The 20,030-nt window shown below is 47.9% G+C and overlaps 1 protein-coding gene and 1 long non-coding RNA gene across 2 annotated transcripts in view; both read right to left on the minus strand.

The window, feature by feature from the left end:
* Window positions 1–7,783, minus strand: part of LOC147123488 (uncharacterized) — a 31,981-nt gene extending 24,198 nt beyond the window's left edge. Inside the window, exon 1 of the long non-coding RNA XR_015074576.1 lies at window positions 1,142–7,783. This is a non-coding gene — a long non-coding RNA (uncharacterized LOC147123488). The remainder of the gene's footprint in view (window positions 1–1,141) is intronic.
* Window positions 1–20,030, minus strand: part of golph3a (golgi phosphoprotein 3a) — a 176,930-nt gene that overhangs the window by 132,163 nt on the left and 24,737 nt on the right.

The following is a 20,030-nucleotide window of genomic DNA, read 5'->3' on the forward strand; positions in this document are numbered from 1 at the left end:
AGGCAAAATATCACAGAGATTAAATGGGCAAGGGAAAGTCTAATCAACGACAGGCACCGTTTATTGACCTGCCACAGCAATTTATAGACCATTGTTGCTAAACAGATAGATATATCTATTAGATGGTTAGAACTACCCACGGCTATAATCAGTACAGCCTTGGAGATTGGAACTGATTTGTTGATATTCTACAGATAGTGCCTAGTTCAACAGATTCTGCAAAATTGTCTCAACTATAAATGGAGTCTTTAATAAAACTTTTCCTGCTAGCATTCCTAACACTGCCCGTCAAAGAGGACTGTAGCCAATCAATGACCCTGTTGCCTACGCAAAGGTCTCAGATACAGCCGTCAATCAAATCTGGGCCTAACTCTTTGACCCATGTCAAAGAAGACAGCAGACCGCCTCTTCAGTTACACTAAAATAAACAGCAGTAGATGACTGCATCGCTCATAACTACATTAGAATCAACAGCCATTCATCAATATTGAACGGAAAGCCAAACTTTGGCAATGGTAAAGATGTTCAGTGAATCGACTGGAGTCATTCAATCACAATGTATGGCTGGAAAAGATCGCTCAGATGAGGAGTTTAAGTTCATGAAGTGATTTGAAGACAAAGACAAGGAGGGACGCAAGGACCAAATGAAACTTGCTTGCTAAGACTTGGGCTGAAGTTTCTGAATGGCGGTGACAATGAGAGCACCAAATCAATCCTTAAGGTGAAAGAGGTGTGGATTCGAATTTCAGTTGGGTAAGCAACGGCCCTTACGATCTTCCAACCTTATTTTCCCACTCATCCCCACCAAGAGAACCTTGAAAATAAAAAACATAAAACATTGGCTTCTTGGTGTTTTCATTAAATATCATAGAATTATGGAATGATATAGCACAAAAGGAGGCCATTCGGCCCATCATGCCTGTACTATCTGTGAGCTATCCAACTAGTCCCAGTCCCTTGCTCAATCCCCATACCTCTGCAAATATTTTCCCCCTTCAAGTATTTACCCAATTCCCTTTTGAAAGTTACTATTCAATCTGCTTCCACCATCGTTTCAGGTTGCATTCCAGATCACAAAAACTCGCTGTGTAAAAAAAAAAAAATGTTCTTTCACGTTGCCTCTGGTTCTTTTGCCAATCACCTTAAATCTGTGTCCTCTGATATTAGGTGCCCAAAATGGAAAGTGTTCCATTACCTAGTACCAACATCCCTCACCTATTGAGCACAAAAATACAGAAACAAAAAAAAGTTAAATAAAATGAATAGCTCCTCCAAATTATGGATTTCCTGGACTTCATGAGAAGCTTTAACAAAACACATTTGCTCACATAAATGCACTGAAGTTTAGGTCCTATATTTACATAGTTTGAATTACACAATCCATGACATTTTTGAAAAGTTATTGACTTAACTCTACTAGCCTTGGGCTTGTTTGGTCAAATGCAACAGCACTTTACAAGGTAAAGATAAGCTATGATTTCACAATAACTGTACCACTGAGTTACCTACTGTATTAACCCTAACAAGCCAAAAATCAAAGCTATCTATTTATTAGTATGATGGCATTGCTCTCAAAGTCTGGGAGAGATTGACTTTTCCACACCGCACATTAGCCGAGTTAAAAAGAATCAACTAACCTATTAAATAATGCAACATTGATTTAAATAATCTGTCAATAACAATCAATTTCACCACAAAGCTAGTGTTAGCACTTGGCAAGTAGCTACAGATTGCTGCAATGAGTAAAATGGGGTTTGCACTGAAGTAATCATACACAGCTACAACAGTATTAAAACAAATAATTTCTAACACCTTTAGCTCAGCTGACCAGGGCAAAACGTGTCATTTTTTTCTTTCATTCCACAACCCGATATCAAAAATGTTACACAGGCTTGGCAAAGTCCAAATACTATCTACAGAATTTGGTCACAATCCATTTCAATCCTCAACGCAAGTCTTCTAAAGAGCTTGAGAGATTGCAAAATCAATACTGAAGGACCATGACCAAACCCAAACCCAGATCTCACCAGTCTCACAGGTGACCAAAAATGCACAACATAATATGCATAATATATTTATTATCTGCAGCTAATATATTAAAAGCCTTGTATACAATAAACACCTCCTATAATATTCTCTCTGTCACACTTTGTTGATTGCTGCTGTTTACTTGGAGCCAAATCAGAACTGATGGGATAAGGAACATACAAATCAAAATCAAGGAAAATGGTGAGAAAATTGCCAATAAAAACTAAGGACTTATAAAAACAAGTAACCCTGAATGACCAGTCAGGAGACCCTATCAAAAATATGTTTAATTTAAAAAAAGTAAACCAAATTAAAAAAATTGTCCATTTTTTTCCTCAGTAGCTGAAATTTATAATGTCCCAAATAAGGTTATAAACAAAATAAAATCAAAATTACACATTTCATAACATAACTAAATTTACATATTAAATTATATTTTGTGTTTTTTAACACCTTCTCTAAGGTTTTTAAATTGAAGGTCTCCACCATTTGGACTTGATATTTCACTCACACAAATTGCTGTTGATTTGGGTTGACTCTCAGACTATGGAGGTGGTCTGGGATATTTCCCAGCGACTGGAGTGAGGTCCATGCCGTGCCTATATTTAAATGGCCAGAACCGGGAAATTACTGGCACATTCGTTTAACTTCAGTTATACCCAAATTGCTAAAAGAGATCATTAGAGATACACTGTACGACCACCCTTACAGAGGAGGGGTTATTAGAGAATTTCAATATTGCTTCTGGAAAAGGTAGCCCTGTCTCACTAACCTGGTTGAATTTTTGAGGAATTTATTCGGTTGGTGGATGTTGGTAGCCTGGTCGACATTGTACATCTTGATTTGCAAAAAGCCTTTAATGAGGTGCTGCACAAAAGCTACTAAATAAAAGGCAACTTCTGTGGGCTTAGTGGGCAGATTTTGGGTTGGATAGATTTTGGGTTGGATAAAGGAACAGGTTGCATTCGGATAGACAGAAGTTAGTTATTAATATTAGTAATTCTGCAAGACTATCCAGAACACGGTCCAGTTTCGGCTCGTTCACATGACAGTTGCTAGAGGCCCTGGAAAAGGTTCAGAGGAAGGCCACTAGATTGATACTTGGTTTAAAGGCCCTTAGTTACTACAATAGGCTTAGAGAGCTACAGCTCTTTACTCTAGTTAAACTTTAAAAAAGAGATTTGACAGAGTTCTTTAAAATAATGAAAGGATTAGACAGTCCATGTGCATAGGCTATTTGAGCTGGATAGGTAAGGATCAGGAGACATGCATTCAAGTTAAGCAAGCATAGAAGTGTTAGATTTAAGAAGTACTTATTTTTGCAGAGATCAAACTTCTGGAACAAGTTGTGGGTACATGCAGTGAGTACAAATTCACTGCAAGTAGTCAAAGGGGAGCTGGATGAGTTCCTGAGTTGGCCAACATAAGCAAATATAAAACTTAGGTAGGTATTAGGGGTGGAAGTGGGAGGTGTGACTCCTAGAACTTGTTGGGTTGGAGAGTTGGTTCCTAAATTAGCATGAAGATTTTTCTTTTTGTCTCTCCCAAATTACGTGGTTGATATGTGGTGGGGTGAGGAGGGAGAATGGAGATGATACAGTGCAGAAGTCACACGATTAAAGCATAAAACAGGCTTGATGGGCCAGCTGGTGCGTTCCTGCCTTTCATTTTCATGTTGTCAAGAAAACAAGCAGGATGTGTGGTGGCAAAAAAAAATTAAGAGTGTAGATAAATTTTGGCCCTCCATTCGCCACAACACCTCTACAGCTGGCAATCTGCGCATGCCCCCAGTAGAACTCTTACTCTCTCCCAGCCCATTGTTCCCCCTGGCATGGCTCCCATACTCACTTCCTTAAGTTCAAGGGGCACAGATTTGAATGTAAATGGCGCACGACTAGTTTAGCCAATCATCGCCAAATCTGGCTGGACCACATCAAGAACTGTCGGACCCTGCTCTCCTCTCCTCCTACATTACAACAGTGACTACAATTCAAAAGTATTTCATTGGCCCGAAAATGCTTTGGTACATCCGGTGGTCGTGAAAGGCGCTATATAAATGCAAGTCTTTCTTTTCTTTTTCTGCCAAAACTGCTCCAGGATCATCCTGGAATAGAAAGATAACCCCGGCTTCATTTCTCCACTACCAGCTATCTCCTTCAACCTCTCTCCCCTGCTCCCTCCGATAACAAATGCAAGAAGCTCATGGACGTCCTCGTCACTAAGATAGAGACCATCTATTCAGCAGCCTCTTCCGCTTCCCTTTTGTCCATCATGGCAAACATACCAAGATTCCCCACTGACTTAGCCCTGGATCCACATCTTTCTCTAGTTTCTCTCCTATCTTCAGTCATGCCCACTCCATGCACATCTTGTCCATGATGCCCACCTCCACCTCTCTCAATCCTATGCTCACTAAACTGCTGACCACCCAACCTGCAGGCCCCCATGGTGCCTTACATTGTTCCCTCTCCTTAGGTATTGCGCTGTTCCCTTTCAAATCTGCCATCATCACAATCTCCTCAAAAAACCCACCTGTGAAACCTCTGTGCTTGCAAATTACTGCCCCATCTCCAACCTCCCTGTCCTCTCCAAAGTCTTGAACATGCTGTCACCTCCCAAATCCATGCCCATCTTTCCCCCAGCTCCATATCTGAATCTCTTCAATTAAGTTTCAGCCCTAATCAAAGTCACAAGTTACATAGTCTGTGGACCATGGTGCACTATCCCTCCTCATCCTTTTCAACCTCTGCAGCCTTTGACACGGTCAACCATACCTTCCTCCTCAAACGTCTCTCCTCCATTGCCCAGCTGAGTGACACTGCCTTTGTCTGGTTCTATACTTACCTACCCAGTCGTAACCAGGGATCTCCTGCAATGCCTTTCGAGTTGCCCCCAAGGATCTATCTTTGGCGTGCTCCTATTTCTCATTTACATGCCATTGGGATAGTGGACGCATTGGTTGTCATCTTCCAAAATTCTATAGATTCGGGAACGGTTCCTGCAGATGGGAGGATAGCAAATGTAACCCCGCTATTTAAGAAAGGAAGGAGAGAGAAAATGTGGAACTACAGACCTGTTAGCCTCACATCAGTAATTGGGAAAATGCTGGAATCTATTATAAAGGATGCAATAACTGGGCACTTAGAAACTAATAGTAAGATTGGGCAGAGTCAACATGGATTCATGAAAGGGAAGTCCTGTTTGACAAACCTATTGGAGTTCTTTGAGGATGTAACTAGTGGAGTAGACAAAGGGGAACCGGTAGAGGTGGTGTATTTGGATTTTCAGAAGGCCTTCGATAAGGTCCCACACAAGATGTAGGTGAACAAAATTAGGGCACATGGAATTGGGGGTAATATACTAGCATGGATTGAGAATTGGTTAACAGACAGAAAACAAATAGTAGGGATAAACGGGTCTCTTTCAGGATGGCAGGCTGTGACTCGTGGGGTACCGCAAGGATGGGTGCTTGGGCCCCAGCTATTCACAATCTGTATCAATGATTTGGATGAGGGGACTAAATGTAACATTTCCAAATTTGCTGATGACACAAAGCTAGGTGGCAGTGGCAGTTGCGAAGAGGATGTGAAGAGGCTTCAAGGGGATCTCGACAGGCTCAGTGAGTGGGCGAGAACATGGTAGATGGATTATAATGTGGAGAAGTGTGAAGTTATCCACTTTGGTAGAAAAAACAGAAAGGCAGAGTATTTCCTAAATGGTGAAAGATTGGGGAATGCAGATGCTCAAAGGGACCTGGGTGTTCTTGTACATGAGTCACTGAAAGCGAATGTGCAGGTGCAGCAAGCCATTAGGAAGGCAAATGGTACGCTGGCCTTCATTACAAGAGGATTTGAGTACAGGAGTAAAGAAGTCTTACTCCAATTATATAGGGCCTTGGTGAGACCACACCTGGAGTACTGTGTACAATTTTGGTCTCCTTACCCAAGGAAGGATAGACTTGCCATAGAGGGAGTGCAACGAAGGTTCACGAGATTGATTCCTGGGATGGCGGGACAGTCGTATGAGAAGAGATTGAGTAAACTAGGCCTGTATTCTCTTGAATTCAGAAGAATGAGAGGGGAATCTCATTGAAGCATACAAAATTATTACAGGGCTTGATAGGGTGGATGCTGAGAATGTTTCCCTTGGCTGGGGAGTCTAGAACCAGGGGCCACAGCCTCAGGATAAAGGGTAGGCCATTCAGGACTGAGATGAGAAGAAATTTCTTCACACAGAGGGTGGTGAATCTTTGGAATTCTCTACCCCAGAGGGCGGTGGAGGCTCAGTCATTGGGTATATTCAAAACAGAAGTCGATAGATTTCTGACTAGCAAGGGCATCAAGGGATATGGCGATAAGGCTGGTGAATGGAACTGAGGCAGAAGATCAGCCATGATCTCATTGAATAGCGGAGCAGGCTCGAAGGGCCAAATGGCCTGCTCCTGCTCCTATTTCTTATGTTCTTACATAAATGGAAGTAGTTGTTGTACATCAAAGGAAGTTGTCCTGCCATGGTATAGAGCATTGGTCATGTTCCACCCAAGAGTACTGGGTGCAGTTAGAGAATTGTTACAACAGGAAGCATGTAGGGACAAAAAAAAAGATAAACTCACAAAAGTAGAACTCATCTTAGACAGGAGAAAACTGGGAAGGGACACAGGCTGAGTCATGCAAAAAGCATTATTGCTCCAAGAGGGTGGTCAGTTTTTAGAATACCTTATCAAGAGAGATTTTGGGAGTACGTAGCTTCGATCTAATTAAGAAAAGCCGTGGTCCTAATACCGACCACTGGGGAACACCACTGTGTACCTCCCTCCAGTCTGAAAAACAACCGTTCACCACTACTCTCAGTTTCCCGTCACTTAGCCAATTTCATATCCATGCTGCCACGGTCCCTTTTATTCCATGGGCTTCAACTTTGCTGGCAAGCCTATTATGTGGCACCTCATCAAACGCCTTTTGGAAGTCCATATACACGTCAACCGCATTGCCCTGATCAACCTTCTGTTACCTCATCAAAAAACTCGATCAAGTTAGTTAAACACGATTTGCCTTTAACAAATCCATGCTGGCTTTCCTTAATTAATCCACACTTGTCCAAGTGACTGTTAACTTTGTCCCTGATTATCGTAGCAGATAGAAAAACTACCAATGAAGAACAAGCAAGCAGCAGAAAACCCAGCAATCAAATCTCTATTTTTTGAAAGCTACCAAAAACTGTCATGTAACAGAAAGCACTAAGGAAATCATGACAAAAATTCTAAATTTGGTTTGAATACCATGTTCAACTTTTCCCTAGATAAAAATGTACTGGTATATGGTGTTTTCAGCACAAGGAATTCATGAAAAGTTAAATGCTTCTTAATTAAAATATTTATTCTTACTTGGTTGTTTTGTGGTGTTGTAAATCCCTTGTATCTGGAGTTTTAGGCTTAATTTGATGTACTTGGCTGGTGCTTGGATTACACTCTGCAGGCACAAGTGAGAAAAGTGTGCAACAGCCAGAGAGCAACAGAGGGGAAAAGGGTGGACGACCAAGTCAGAGAGAGTGCCATAAAAAGAATCTGAGCATGAGAAAGCAGAAACAGTTACAGAAAGAGATGGCATTGTTTTGTCCATGCGCAATGCTGCAGGGGATGAACAATAATACATTGTAGTTCAATAATTGATGGGATATGTCAAATAAAAGAACAGCATATCCTCTAACTGACCAATGCCATGGGAGATATGTTAGTAATCATAAATATAGAAACATAGAAGATAGCAGCAGGAGTAGGCCATTCGGCCCCTCGAGCCTGCTCCGCCATTCAATGCGATCATGGCTGATCATCCAAATTCAGTACCCTGTCCCTGCTTTCTCCCCATATCCCTTTAGTCTTAAGAAATATATCTAACTCCTTCTTGAATATATTTAATGAATTGGCCTCTACTGCCTTCTGTGGTAGAGAATTCCACAGGTTCACCACTCTCGGTGAAGAAATTCCTCCTCATTTCGGTCCTAAATGGCTTACCCCTTATCCTTAGACTGTGACCCCTGGTTCTGAACTCCCCGACCATCGGGAACATCCTTCCTGCATCTAGTCTGTCCAATCCTGTCAGAATTTTATAAGTTTCAATGAGATCCCCTCTCATTCTTCTAAACTCCAGCGAGCATAAGCCTAATCAACCCAATCTCTCCTCATACGTCATTCCTGCCATCCCAGGTATCAGCCTGGTGAATCTTCGCTGAACTCCTTCCATGGCAAGAACATCCTTCCTCAGATAAAGTGACCAAAACTGCACACAATACTCAAGATGTGGTCTCACCAAGGCCCTGTACAACTGCAGCAAGACATCCTTGTTCCTGTACTCAAACCCTCTCGCTACGAAGGCCAACATACCATTTGCCTTCTTAACCGCCTGCTGCACCTGCATGCTTACCTTCAGCGACTGGTGCAGAAGGACACCCAGGTCTCGTTGCACTTCCCCTTCTCCCAATCTATTGCCATTCAGATAATAATCTGCCTTCCTGTTTTTGACACCAAAGTGGATAACCTCGCATTTATCCACGTTATATTGCATCTGCCATGCTTCTGCCCAATCACCCAACCTGTCCAAATCATCCTGGAGTTTCTCGGCATCCTCCTCACAGCACACACGCCCACCCAGCTTTGTGTCATCTGCAAACTTGGAGATATTACATCTAGTTCCCTTGTCTAGATCATTAATATATATTGTGAATAGCTGGGGTTCAAGGACCGATCCCTGCGGTACCCCACTAGTCACTGCCTGCCACTCGGAAAAAGACCTGTTTATTCCAACTCTTTGCTTTCTGTCTGCCAACCAGTTCTCTATCCAAGTCAATACCTTGCCCCCAATCCCATGTGCCTTAACTTTACACGCTAACCTCTTATGCGGGACCTTATCGAAAGCCTTTTGAAAGTCCAAATACACCACATCCACTGGTTCTCCCTTATCTATTTTATCAGTTACATCCTCAAAAAATTCCAGATTATAGTCAAGCACGATTTACCTTTTGTAAATCCATGTTGACTTTGTCCGATTCGGTCACTGTTTTCCAAGTGCTCTGCTATTACATCTTTTATAATGGACTCTAGCATTTTCCCCACTACCAATGTCAGGCTTACCAGTCTGTAATTCCCCGTTTTCTCTCTACCACCTTTTTTGAATAGTGGGGTAACATTAGCTACCCTCCAATCCATGGGTACTGTTCCGAATTCCATCGAATGTTGGAAGATGATCAGCAATGCATCTACTACTTCTAGGGCCACTTCCTTAAGTACCCTAGGATGTAGATTATCAGGCCCTGGGGATTTATCGGCCTTCAATCCCATCAATTTCCCTAACACCATTTCCCTACAAATACTGATTTCTTTCAGTTACTCCCTTTCATCAGACCCTATGTTTCCCGACATCTCTGGGAGGTTATTTGTGTCCTCCTTTGTGAAGACAGAACCAAAATATGTATTTGATTGGTCCGCCATTTCTTTGTTCCCCATTATAAATTCCCCTGATTCTGAATGCAAGGGACCTACACTTGACTTCACCAATCTTTTTCTCTTCACATATCTATAAATGCTTTTACAGTCAGTTCATGGGCTAGATTTTCAGTTGCTTGCGCCAGCAGTTAGCGCCTTAAGAGAAGTGATTTCCGGGCGCTATGCGTGTAGCGCCCGGGCGCAGCGCAGTTTGCGCCCCGCCCCAAATTAAGTTGCCCGTTAGCGCCGGCGCAAAGTTTAGCGCCCGCCCGGATGCGCGCGCAGAAAATGACGTCACATCCTCGTGCAACGCCCTTTGGCCGCCCCGATTGCAAACTTCAGTCGGACCGCCCCATTGTGCGGCGGGCGGCCGGAGCGTTTGGAAAAAGGAACGCAACACAACCAGCGCGGGCCCCGGGGGGCGCTAATTAAAGGGAACGTCCTCTCCAGTATAAAGGCCATCCATTATTTCAGAAAACAGTCTTGTGCAACGCATTTCTGGAGACACAACAAGGAGGATAGCTAACTGGTTTCAAGCAGCAAGAGCCAGGTATTTTTGGACTCAGGCAACAGCGCTGCAAGTGTCCATTTGGAAATTAGAGTGTTTGCCAGGATTTGATGGGGGTTGCATGGGGTGCCAACGCGGAGCTGCAGCTCCATGTCCGTAGGGCTCGCAGACGTATTGTCAGAGGGGCAGCCCTGGCTAGAGGCAGAGGGGGCTACAGGCGTCGGCCACGTAGGCCTTACCCAGTCAGGCTATACCGCCAGCAGCGCTCCTACCTAAACATGAGTGCCGCGCGATGTGTTAAAAGGCTCCGATTCCGGAAGGGGGTGATTGCAGAGATCTGCCACCTGCTTCGCCGAGATCTGCGGCCAAAGCTCAGGTGCAGGACGTCTCTGTCGGTGGAAGTGAAGGTGACAGTGGCATTGAACTTCTATGCCACCGGCTCCTTCCAATACGCTGCTGGGGACATCGCAAACATCTCCCAGTACGGCGCGCATCGCTGCATCCGCCAGGTGACCGAAGCACTGTTCAGAAGGAGAAGCCAATTCATCTCCTTCCCCATGGCCCTGGAGAGCCAGCATCAGCGCGCATTGGGATTTTCCAGACTCGGGGAATTCCCCTTGGTGCAGGGCGCCATTGACTGTACGCATGTGGCTTTGCGGGCCCCTCTGGAGCATGGCGAGCAGTATCGCAACAGGAAGGGCTACCATTCTCTGAATGTGCAGCTGGTCTGTGACCACAAGCAGCGCATCATGGCAGTCAATGCCAGCTTCCCAGGCAGCAGCCACGATGCCTTTATCCTGCGGCAGAGTACTGTGCATGACATGTTCCAGGCACAGCCTCCCCCAAGAGGATGGCTACTCGGGGACAAAGGCTATCCTTTGTGCACCTGGCTCATGACCCCGCTCCGCGCGCCCAGGACCGCTGCTGAAGAGGCCTACAACGAGAGCCATCAAACCACCCGCAACATCATCGAGCTAACTATTGGGGTCCTCAAGCAGCGGTTCCGCTGCCTTGATCGCTCCGGAGGAGCTCTCCAGTATTCGCCGGACCGGGTCTCCCAATTTGTGGTGGTTTGCTGCATGCTACACAACCTGGCTATCCGCAGGACTCAGGCACTGCCACCTGACGTTGGACCAGCACCTCAGGAGGAGGAGCAGGAGGAGCATGAGGAGGAGGAGGAGGAGGAGGAGCAGGAGTACATTCCCAGGAGGGAGCGACCAGGGCCAAGGGCCGCACGACGCCACCTTATTACACGGTACTTCTAAGCCCCCTGTCAGGGAATGGCCAGGGGCCATGAGGGAAGATGAATGCAGCCGCTCCGCAAGCCCTCAGCCGGCGAAGCCAACAAACACTAAGAAGAACAACCATGGAGACTGCATGAATAAAGATAATTTTTTATTAAACAAAAATGAAAAGCCCTTCCCACATGAATCCCCAAAAACAATAAACGGGCCCCACAAAAAGCCCAACAAACGACTCACTCCCACAAACTGGGGAGGAGCCACTCCACCTTTATTGAAACCGGGCCTCAACGTCGGCCTAACGCAAAAAAAAAGCCCTCCAAAAGCACAACCATGGGCAAAATAAAGATGGCCACCGCCATATTAAAGGAAAGCTGGCCACACCCTCTACTGAGTGGCCCGCGAGGGCGAGACCTTGGCCAGCATTTTGCCTCCCCTGCCCTGCCTGCTGCTCCTTCGCAAGCTCTGCCCAGTGGCTGCTGCGAGGCTGGGGGAAGGCGCCTGAGGCTCAGATGCCCTTCCGCCAGATGCCGCTGGGGGGCGGCCTACACGGCGTTTGGGCCTCGAGGGGCCGTCTCCTGAGTGGCGCGCCTGAGCCTGGCCACCATCAGCTGCAGCCGCTTGCCCTTGACGCCCCAGAGGGGGAATGGCGGCGACGGATGGTGCAATGTGGGCCAGCTGGCGTCTGGGATGCGCTGGCTGGTGCTGTGGCGCGGTGGCACTCGGCCGGGCCCGCACTGCAGGATCCGCAGCAATCAGCCGACGGCCGGCTTGCTGGGATGGTCCAGCGCGGCGCCTGCCCTGGCGATGCCTGCCTGAGACAGCGCGTGTGGCAGCAGTGAGTGGCCCTGTGGTCCTGGTGTGCGCGTGCATCACATCCGCCAGGGTCTTGACGGCATCAGTTAGCATGCGGCCAGTCGCGGCAGTTGCTGCCCCGAACTCGCGCACACTGGTCGCCAGCGACTCGATGGCCTCAGGCATGCGCCCCACCACGCTCATGAGCTCCGTGTGGCGCCGGTCCGAGTCGTCGGCCATCTGATCGAGCTTCCGCACCTCCTCCGAAGTGAAGGTGTCCGGACTGGAGTCGCGACTCTCCCGCTGGGGAGGAGGGGGCCGAACTAGGGGACCCTTGCCGCGTTGGTGACGGCGAGTGTGCCGAGCAGCAGCACTCCCCTCTGATCCTTCCCCCCTTTGGGGGGGAAGGCCGCGGGCCACGCGCACGGCTGCTGGGTGGCTGGACGCCACTGGTCCCAGAAGCTGCATTGCCCTGCGACAGTTCCTCCAGGCACTCGTCCAGTGAGGAGGTGTCGAGCATTTCCTCCTCTCCTGCGGGACGTGACTGTTCCCCCGAAGGTCCGGCTTGCTCCTCCTCCTCCTCCTGGTTGGAGGTGCTGTCACTGGCAGCCTCAGGGTCCTGGTCGTCACCAGCTGAAAGCAGGAATGCACAAGAGTAGCTTCAGAGTGAGGAGACGGCGTCAGCGAGGGAGTTAGGACTGGTGGGATTCAGCGCATTGGTGGGACAGTGGCAAAGGAGGTAGCTCGGATGGGCCAGTGCGACGCGAGAGGGCCAAAAGGCGAGGTCCTTACCATTGCCGGGCAGTGGAGGGTCGGATACACCGCACGCTGTGGGGACAATCACACGTGCTCCCATGAGCACACACACGCGCTCCTCCAGCCGAGTGAGCTTCTGCAGCTTGGCGCGGCCACCCCTGGCACGGGCCTGGCGATTAAACGCTACTTTAGCCTGCAAGAGAAAGGACGGGCTGTAAGTGCGCAGTGAAGCCCTGATGTAGTGTGCACTGCCTCCCATGGTGGAATAGCTTGGACAGAGTGAAGCCCTGATGTAGTGTGCACTGCCTCCCATGGTGGAATAGCTTGGACAGAGTGAAGCCCTGATGTAGTGTGCACTGCCTCCCATGGTGGAATAGCTTGGCCAAAGTGTAGAGTGCCGAATGGCCATTTGATGCTCATGACTGTCCCAATGCTGCTGGCTGAGGGCTGGCCAAAAGGACTTTCAGGTCCCTTTGCCCATCATGTCAGGTGTACATGCAAGAATGAGGAGGAGACTGGAAAGGCTACTCACCCTCACAATCCTGGTCAGATCGTTGTACTTCTTACGGCATTGTGTGTGGGTCCTGGGGGCCTCGCCGGTGAACGTCACCCTCTGGGCGATCTGCTTCCAGGCTTTGGTGTAGTCGTGGTGGGTTGGATTCCTCCCACTGTCTGGAAACAAGATCTTGCGCCTCACCTCCAGAGCTGTGAGCATGATGTCCAGATCACCCTCTGAGAAGCGCAGGGCACGCTGACGGGCCTTCTCTGGCGTTGCCATGACTCCCTGGGGCTGAGCAGTAGTGTTGAGGCCTCTTTGCAAGGCTGCAGTGTGCAGGGCGTGGCAGCAGACCAATTCGTCCCTTCCCCCTTTAAGAGCTGGTCGGCACCACGGGGTCTGCTGTCAGTGCAAAAATGACCGCACCCGTGCTGCGCCCCGCCTGGGCGCTATCCCTCTGGACCGCCGGCTTAGCGCCTAAAGAGAGTAGTGGAACGCCTCTTTTAGCGCTCCACCAACCTCTTAGGGCGAAGCCACTGAATTCCCGGCAACGGGGCGCTACTTTGGGGCGGGCGCTAACTTCGGGCGGGCGCTAAGGTTAGCGCCCCAAAACTGCCTATACTGAAAATCTAGCCCTTTATGTTTCCTGCAAGCTTACTCTCATATTCTATTTTCCCCTTCTTAATTAATCCTTTTGTCCTCCTTTGTTGAATCCTAAACTGCTCCCAATCTTCAGGTTTACTGTTTTTTCCGGCCAATTTATATGTCCTCTCCTTGGATCTTATGCTGTCCCTAATTTCCCTTGTTAGCCACAGTTGAGTCACCTTTTGTGTTTTATTTTTTGTTAAGTCTGTGTGTTATAATGCGAATTACTACACAGACCACAAGAGTAAATTTTAACAGGTCTTTACTAGTCGAAGGTCCGGGCTGAACTGCCCAATAAATCATTACACAGCACTTATATACCGGTGTGGTCACCGCCGGTATTACAGTATACAGCAGCCAAGATAAAGTAGTGCAACTCTTAAAATAGTTCTCTTAAAGGTGGAACGGTTACATACACTACAATCCTCCCTTTTTAGCTTAACAGTATATATATTCCCCATTAAACATAACATCATAACATATATACACAACTTCATGTAAAAACAGTTCACAGATTCAGTCTCTGCGGAGGCGCCTCCTGCGCTTCCTGACTCGGTCCGGATAACGCCTCGGTGGTGTAGTAGGTTCTCGTTGCTGGGGTGACTCATGTAATAGTCCTTCACTGGACTTAACAGCTTGAACTTTCGTAACTGCAGAACCAGCATTGCTGACTTCTAAAGGCTCGAGTACCTTGGGAAGTTTTTCTACTTCCAGACTGATTTGGCTCAGCTCGGAGGGACCACGTGCGTGACCTGGTAGGGTTGATAAAGGTTCAGATGAGTCGAGTCATCATCTTCTGCTTCTTCTCTATTGTCTTCTATTTCCTCCATCACTTCAGCTTTTGCCTCTGTCACCAATTCCCTGAGTGGCTTATTACTGCTGACACTGCTCACAAAAGGGTGCTCTTTCTTCTTAGCTTTCAACTGATCGATGAATTTGACATATTCCCTTTCTTGCTCAGCTTTGATTCGTTTGGCCTCATCGCGCAGACGGTTTGTGTGTTCCTGTTCCATTTTCTCAATCAGCTGCTTCTGCTGTCTTTCCAGAATCTCCCACTCTGTGTCAAAGAACTTTTTCGTTGCATTCATCTCTTGCTCAAAACGGCGAATCATTTGTTCTAATTGCTGTTGTAGTTTGAAATGGAGTTGAGTTCGAGCCCGGTGTTCCTCAGGAATGTGCATGTCTGTAGACTGGACAGACTCAGAATTCTCTGTCAAACTATGTTGTTGTTGTTCAGTGGAATTCTGTTCTGATACTTTGTTCTCTTCTGAAGCATTTATGCACTCCTTCGTTTTTCCATCATTAGTCTGCAAGTCCATTTTAGACTTGTCTTTTGCACATGGGCTGGTCTTACCATCATCAGTTCCAGAGTCTGAGCTGATTGTCTTCACCGAGTTCTCACTCTCTGCTTTGTCACTGTCACTGCTGCATATGCCCTCATCCAGTACTCTGGACAATCGTTCAGGTTTGACATCTTTTCTTTTTCCGGAATCTACCGTCATTGCTTTTAGAGGGTGCCAGTCCATATTTATTTTCCTGATCCACTCCCGTCCCAGAAGTGGTGGACCTCCCTCAGGTAGTACATATAAGTCCATTCCTTGGTGTTCTTTGCCCTTGTGTCTCACCTTGACTTTTATCTTTCCGATGGGGTATACTCTTTGCCCCGTGTATGTCTGCAATACTATCTCCGTATCCCGTAGGGGAATATGTGTGAATAACTTTTTGTAATCTTGCTTATTCATGACCGTCAACGCCGATCTGGTGTCCAATTCCATCTTCACGTGGACTCCTGCTATCTGCAGTGTGACCCAGATAGTTTGTCGGTCAGCTTCCTTACTCACATTGTGAATTCTCAGACTACCCAGTTCCTCGCTGTTGGAGTCTGAATCCGAATTCTGTTCATCCGAACTCTTCTCAGCCACCTTATGTACCTTTCTGCACTTTTCCTGTGGTGACTTTTTGTTGCTGGTCTTCTTTCCTGACCGGCATACTTTAGCTATGTGACCAAGCTTGCCACATTTTCTACATTCCTGGTTTTTAAACCAGCATTGGTTCTGCTCGTGTGTTGTCTTTCCACAACGATAACATTTCGTTGTACCCAAAGCCATTTGATCTACGCTGAGTACCGCTGCCTTCAGCTGCATTTCCGCAGTGCCTCTCGCTGCGGCTTCGTGCGATGCTGCAATAGAGACAGCCTTATCAAGTGTAAGATCATTCTCTTCAAGCAGCCACTTTTGTGTTCCTTCTTTCGACAATCCACACACGAATTTGTCTCTCAGTGCCTCTGTCAGGCTTTCCCCAAACTGGCAGTATTTCGCTAGCTTACGCAGTTCAATTAAATACTCCGCGTTGCTTTCCTCTTTCAGTTGCGTTCTCGCATAAAATTTAAATCGTTCCGCTGACATCAGCGGTGTGGGGTTCAAATGATTCTTCAGGACAGCAACAATATTAGCGAAGGTCTGATCCGCCGGTTTAGCTGGTGATAGAAGATGCTTCAATAGCCCGTATGTCTTCGCACCCATTGAGTTTAGTCAGGTTAGTGCTTTATCTTCATTTGATATTTTATTTGCCTTACAATATATCTCTATGCGTTCTACATACGTGGCCCAATCTTCAACATCGGGATCGAAATCATTGATGTTACCACGCTTAGGCATCCTCGCAATCTTCTTGAGAAACAAAAAGAAATTTTTCTTTTATTTTTTTTTCAAAATGGCGGTTTCCCGCGCTCGTCTTCTTCCCCCGCCTGCGAAAATGGCGGCTTCCCGCGTTTGCCTTTCTCCCCCGCTGGCTGTAATGGCGATTGCCGTATTGCTGCGTTCGCCCTCCCCAGCGGTTTTCAAATCGTGCTTCCCAGCCCCTCTTGCAGTCCGGTCCTTTCCCCCCCCCGGCTGCGGCTGAGTTCTCCGCGGTTTTTTTATTTTCTCCCGCGCTTACGCTGTCCCGGTCGCTGCGCCTCGCGGCCTCGGTAGCTGCCCGGCCTTTTTCACCGGTCGCGGTCGAGCTCTCTCTCGACGCTGTTGCGTCTCCCAGCCCGCTATTTTCTCCCGCGCCTTACGCTGTCCCGGTCGCTGCGCCTCGCGGCCTCGGTAGCTGCCCGGCCTTTTTCACCGGTCGCGGTCGAGCTCTCTCTCGATGCTGTTGCGTCTCCCAGCCCGCTTGTAGCCCGGTCTCTCACACCGGCTGCGTTTGCATTCACCGCGGCTTCCGTGCCTTACGCTGCCCCAGTCTCAGCGCCTCTGGCCCCGACTTCTGTCCGGCTCTTTTCCCCGGCCGTGGTCGAGTTCTCCGCCCTTATATCCTCCGTTTTTTTTTATTTTCTCCCCTACTCACAGTCAACGTGGCCGACTTGCTGCTCGTCGCTGATCGGCTTACCCACCACCGTGATAGAAGGGATGATCACTGCCTGTTGCTGATGGAAGGCTTCGTGTCAGAATTCTTCCTTTGCTCTGCAGACCCGAGTCTTTTCTCAGCAGAATGATGAGGGCGGATGCCTCTTCTCGACGCCCGTTAAACTGCCTTGGATGTATCTCTGCCGCAGGGTAAGATCGTACTCGTCGCCACTGTTAAGTCTGTGTGTTATAATGCGAAGTACTACACAGACCACAAGAGTAAATTTTAACAGGTCTTTACTAGTCGAAGGTCCGGGCTGAACTGCCCAATAAATCATTACACAGCACTTATATACCGGTGTGGTCACCGCCGGTATTACAGTATACAGCAGCCAAGATAAAGTAGTGCAACTCTTAAAATAGTTCTCTTAAAGGTGGAACAGTTACTAAAATAGTTCTCTTAAAGGTGGAACGGTTACATACACTACATTTTTATATCCCTTTTACTGCACTCAATGTCTTCAAATGAAGCACCATTACAATTATAGCCTTTGAAAATACTTAGGCCTAGAAATTCGGTGGAGCCCCAAACGGGGCGCCAAGCTTGCCTGGGCGCCGGAATTACCGCTGCGAACGAAGCCGTTGTGCCCGCCGGAAATTCAGTTTGAGCACCCCAAGAGGGACGCTCAAACTGAATATCGCAGCGCAATGTGCCGCAGCGCCACACGCTTCTGCACGGCGCACTGCGGTACCGCAGGCTTTCCTCCCCTTCTTAAGGGGGAGGGGCCTGCACCAGCACGATGACCGATCGCGAGTGCCGGCAAAAGAGCCTGGCCGAGAAGTGCCGGGCTCTCGGGACACAGCCGGCACTGCCCGGTGGGGGGGGGGGGGGGCGGGGGAAGATCAGGAGGCCGGGGATGGAGGTGCTGGCAGGCGGCCACCGAAAAAAATGGCCGCCCCGCACCTCCACCTTAATTTGCGCCACTACCGCCACAGGTAGGCCCCGTGAACCGGGCGTGATTTGCGACCGGCGTTAGGGGCGGGCACGACCAAATATCGCGATCGAGGCGGTAGCGGGGCGCTGCGTACACCGATGACATCATCGGTGGCGGCGCAGCGCTACAGGCTAACGCCGCCATTAGCGCCCCGCTAAATAACGCGGGAGGCATGGCCAGTGGCGCTAAAGCCACTGAGTGCCCTCTTTAGGCGCTAACTGGTGGCGCAGCCCACCGAATTTCTAGGCCATAGTACCTTAAAGAAAAGAAAGACTTGCATTTATATAGCGCCTTTCAGGGAGTCCCTGGAGTGGAACTTGAACCCACAACCTTCTGACTCAGAAGCGAGTGTGCTACCAACTGAGCCACAGCTGACACTTGTTTAAGTACAGTTTTTTTGTAAAAGTCATTTTTAGTCATTTTAAATCAGGTAGAGGACGACTGGACACTTATTAAAAATGCTTATTTTTTTTTGTGATAAACCCATTTTCAGCTGTATTAATAAAACTGGGCCAGGTTACCAGACATAAATACATCAATAAATAGATTTTAATGGAAAGTAAACAAAAATGATTACATTTTATTAAGCTGCCCGATTGCGCTGGTTATAGAGTCATAGAGTTATACAGCATAGAAAGAGGCCCTGCGGCCCATCGTGTCTGCGCCGACCATCAATCCCTGTCCAGTCTAATCCCATTTTCCAGCATTTGGTCCATAGCCTTGTATGCAATGGCATTTCAAGTGCTCATCCAAATGCTTCTTGAATGTTATGAGGGTTCCTGCCTCTACCACCCTTTCAGGCAGTGAGTTCCAGATTCCAACCACCCTCTGGGTGAAAAAGTTCCTCCTCAAATCCCCTCCAAACCTCCTGCCCCTTACCTTGAATCTATGCCCCCTTGTCATTGACCCCCCTACTAAGGGGAAAAGTTCCTCTTTATCTACCCTATCTATGCCCCTCATCATTTTGTACACCTCAATCAGGTCCCCCCTCAGCCTTCATTGCTCCAAGGAAAACAACCCCAGCCTGTTTAGTCTTTCTTCATAGCTGAGGCGCTCCATCCCAGGTAACATCCTGGTGAATCTTCTCTGCACCCTCTCCAAAGCATGGAAGATTTTACATTTGCGTTTATGTAAATGAGTTTTATCAGAAACTTGAACTGTAATCTAACCAGCACAATTCGGAGCACATTTTGGGCGCAATTTCCCGATTGTGCCCAAAGCTGAAACTTTACTGTAGTGTATGTGCCTTTAAGAGCCCCAGGTGTGCTGTAATGCCGGTAATGGCCACTCGGGCTATATAAGCCTGTATATTGTGTTATATCCATTAGAACCCCCCCCAGACTTTGCTTAGTAAAAACCTATGAACCAACTCCTGTCTCCAGTGTCTCTATCAACACACGGACACTACAGTGGCGACGAAGTGGAAACGGACTTACCTGCAATTCGGCAGCACCTCAAGGACATCGATTCCTCAGGCGTCCAGAAGACTCAAGAAAGTGAGAGAAGCTGTGGTTTCACCAGCTGGCCAAGCTGGTGGCAGGTACTGCGCTAATCCTTCCTGGGCGTCAGGCTGGGGCTCCAGCGGCTGGCTCTACAGCGGAGACAGGCAGCGAAATCGGAGGCAAGCAATAACGGACGGGGAGGGGGCACTCGGGAGACGGCCGGCGCTGCAAGCAGGTCGGCGTTCAGACCTGGAGAGAAAGTCCGGCGGGAACGAGTCTCCAACTGTAAATAAATTTTTTAAAAAGAAAAAGAAC

This window comes from Somniosus microcephalus, chromosome 2 (assembly GCF_052327205.1).
Source record: "Somniosus microcephalus isolate GS21.2 chromosome 2, FLI_Smic_1.0, whole genome shotgun sequence".
Lineage (NCBI taxonomy): Eukaryota > Metazoa > Chordata > Chondrichthyes > Squaliformes > Somniosidae > Somniosus > Somniosus microcephalus.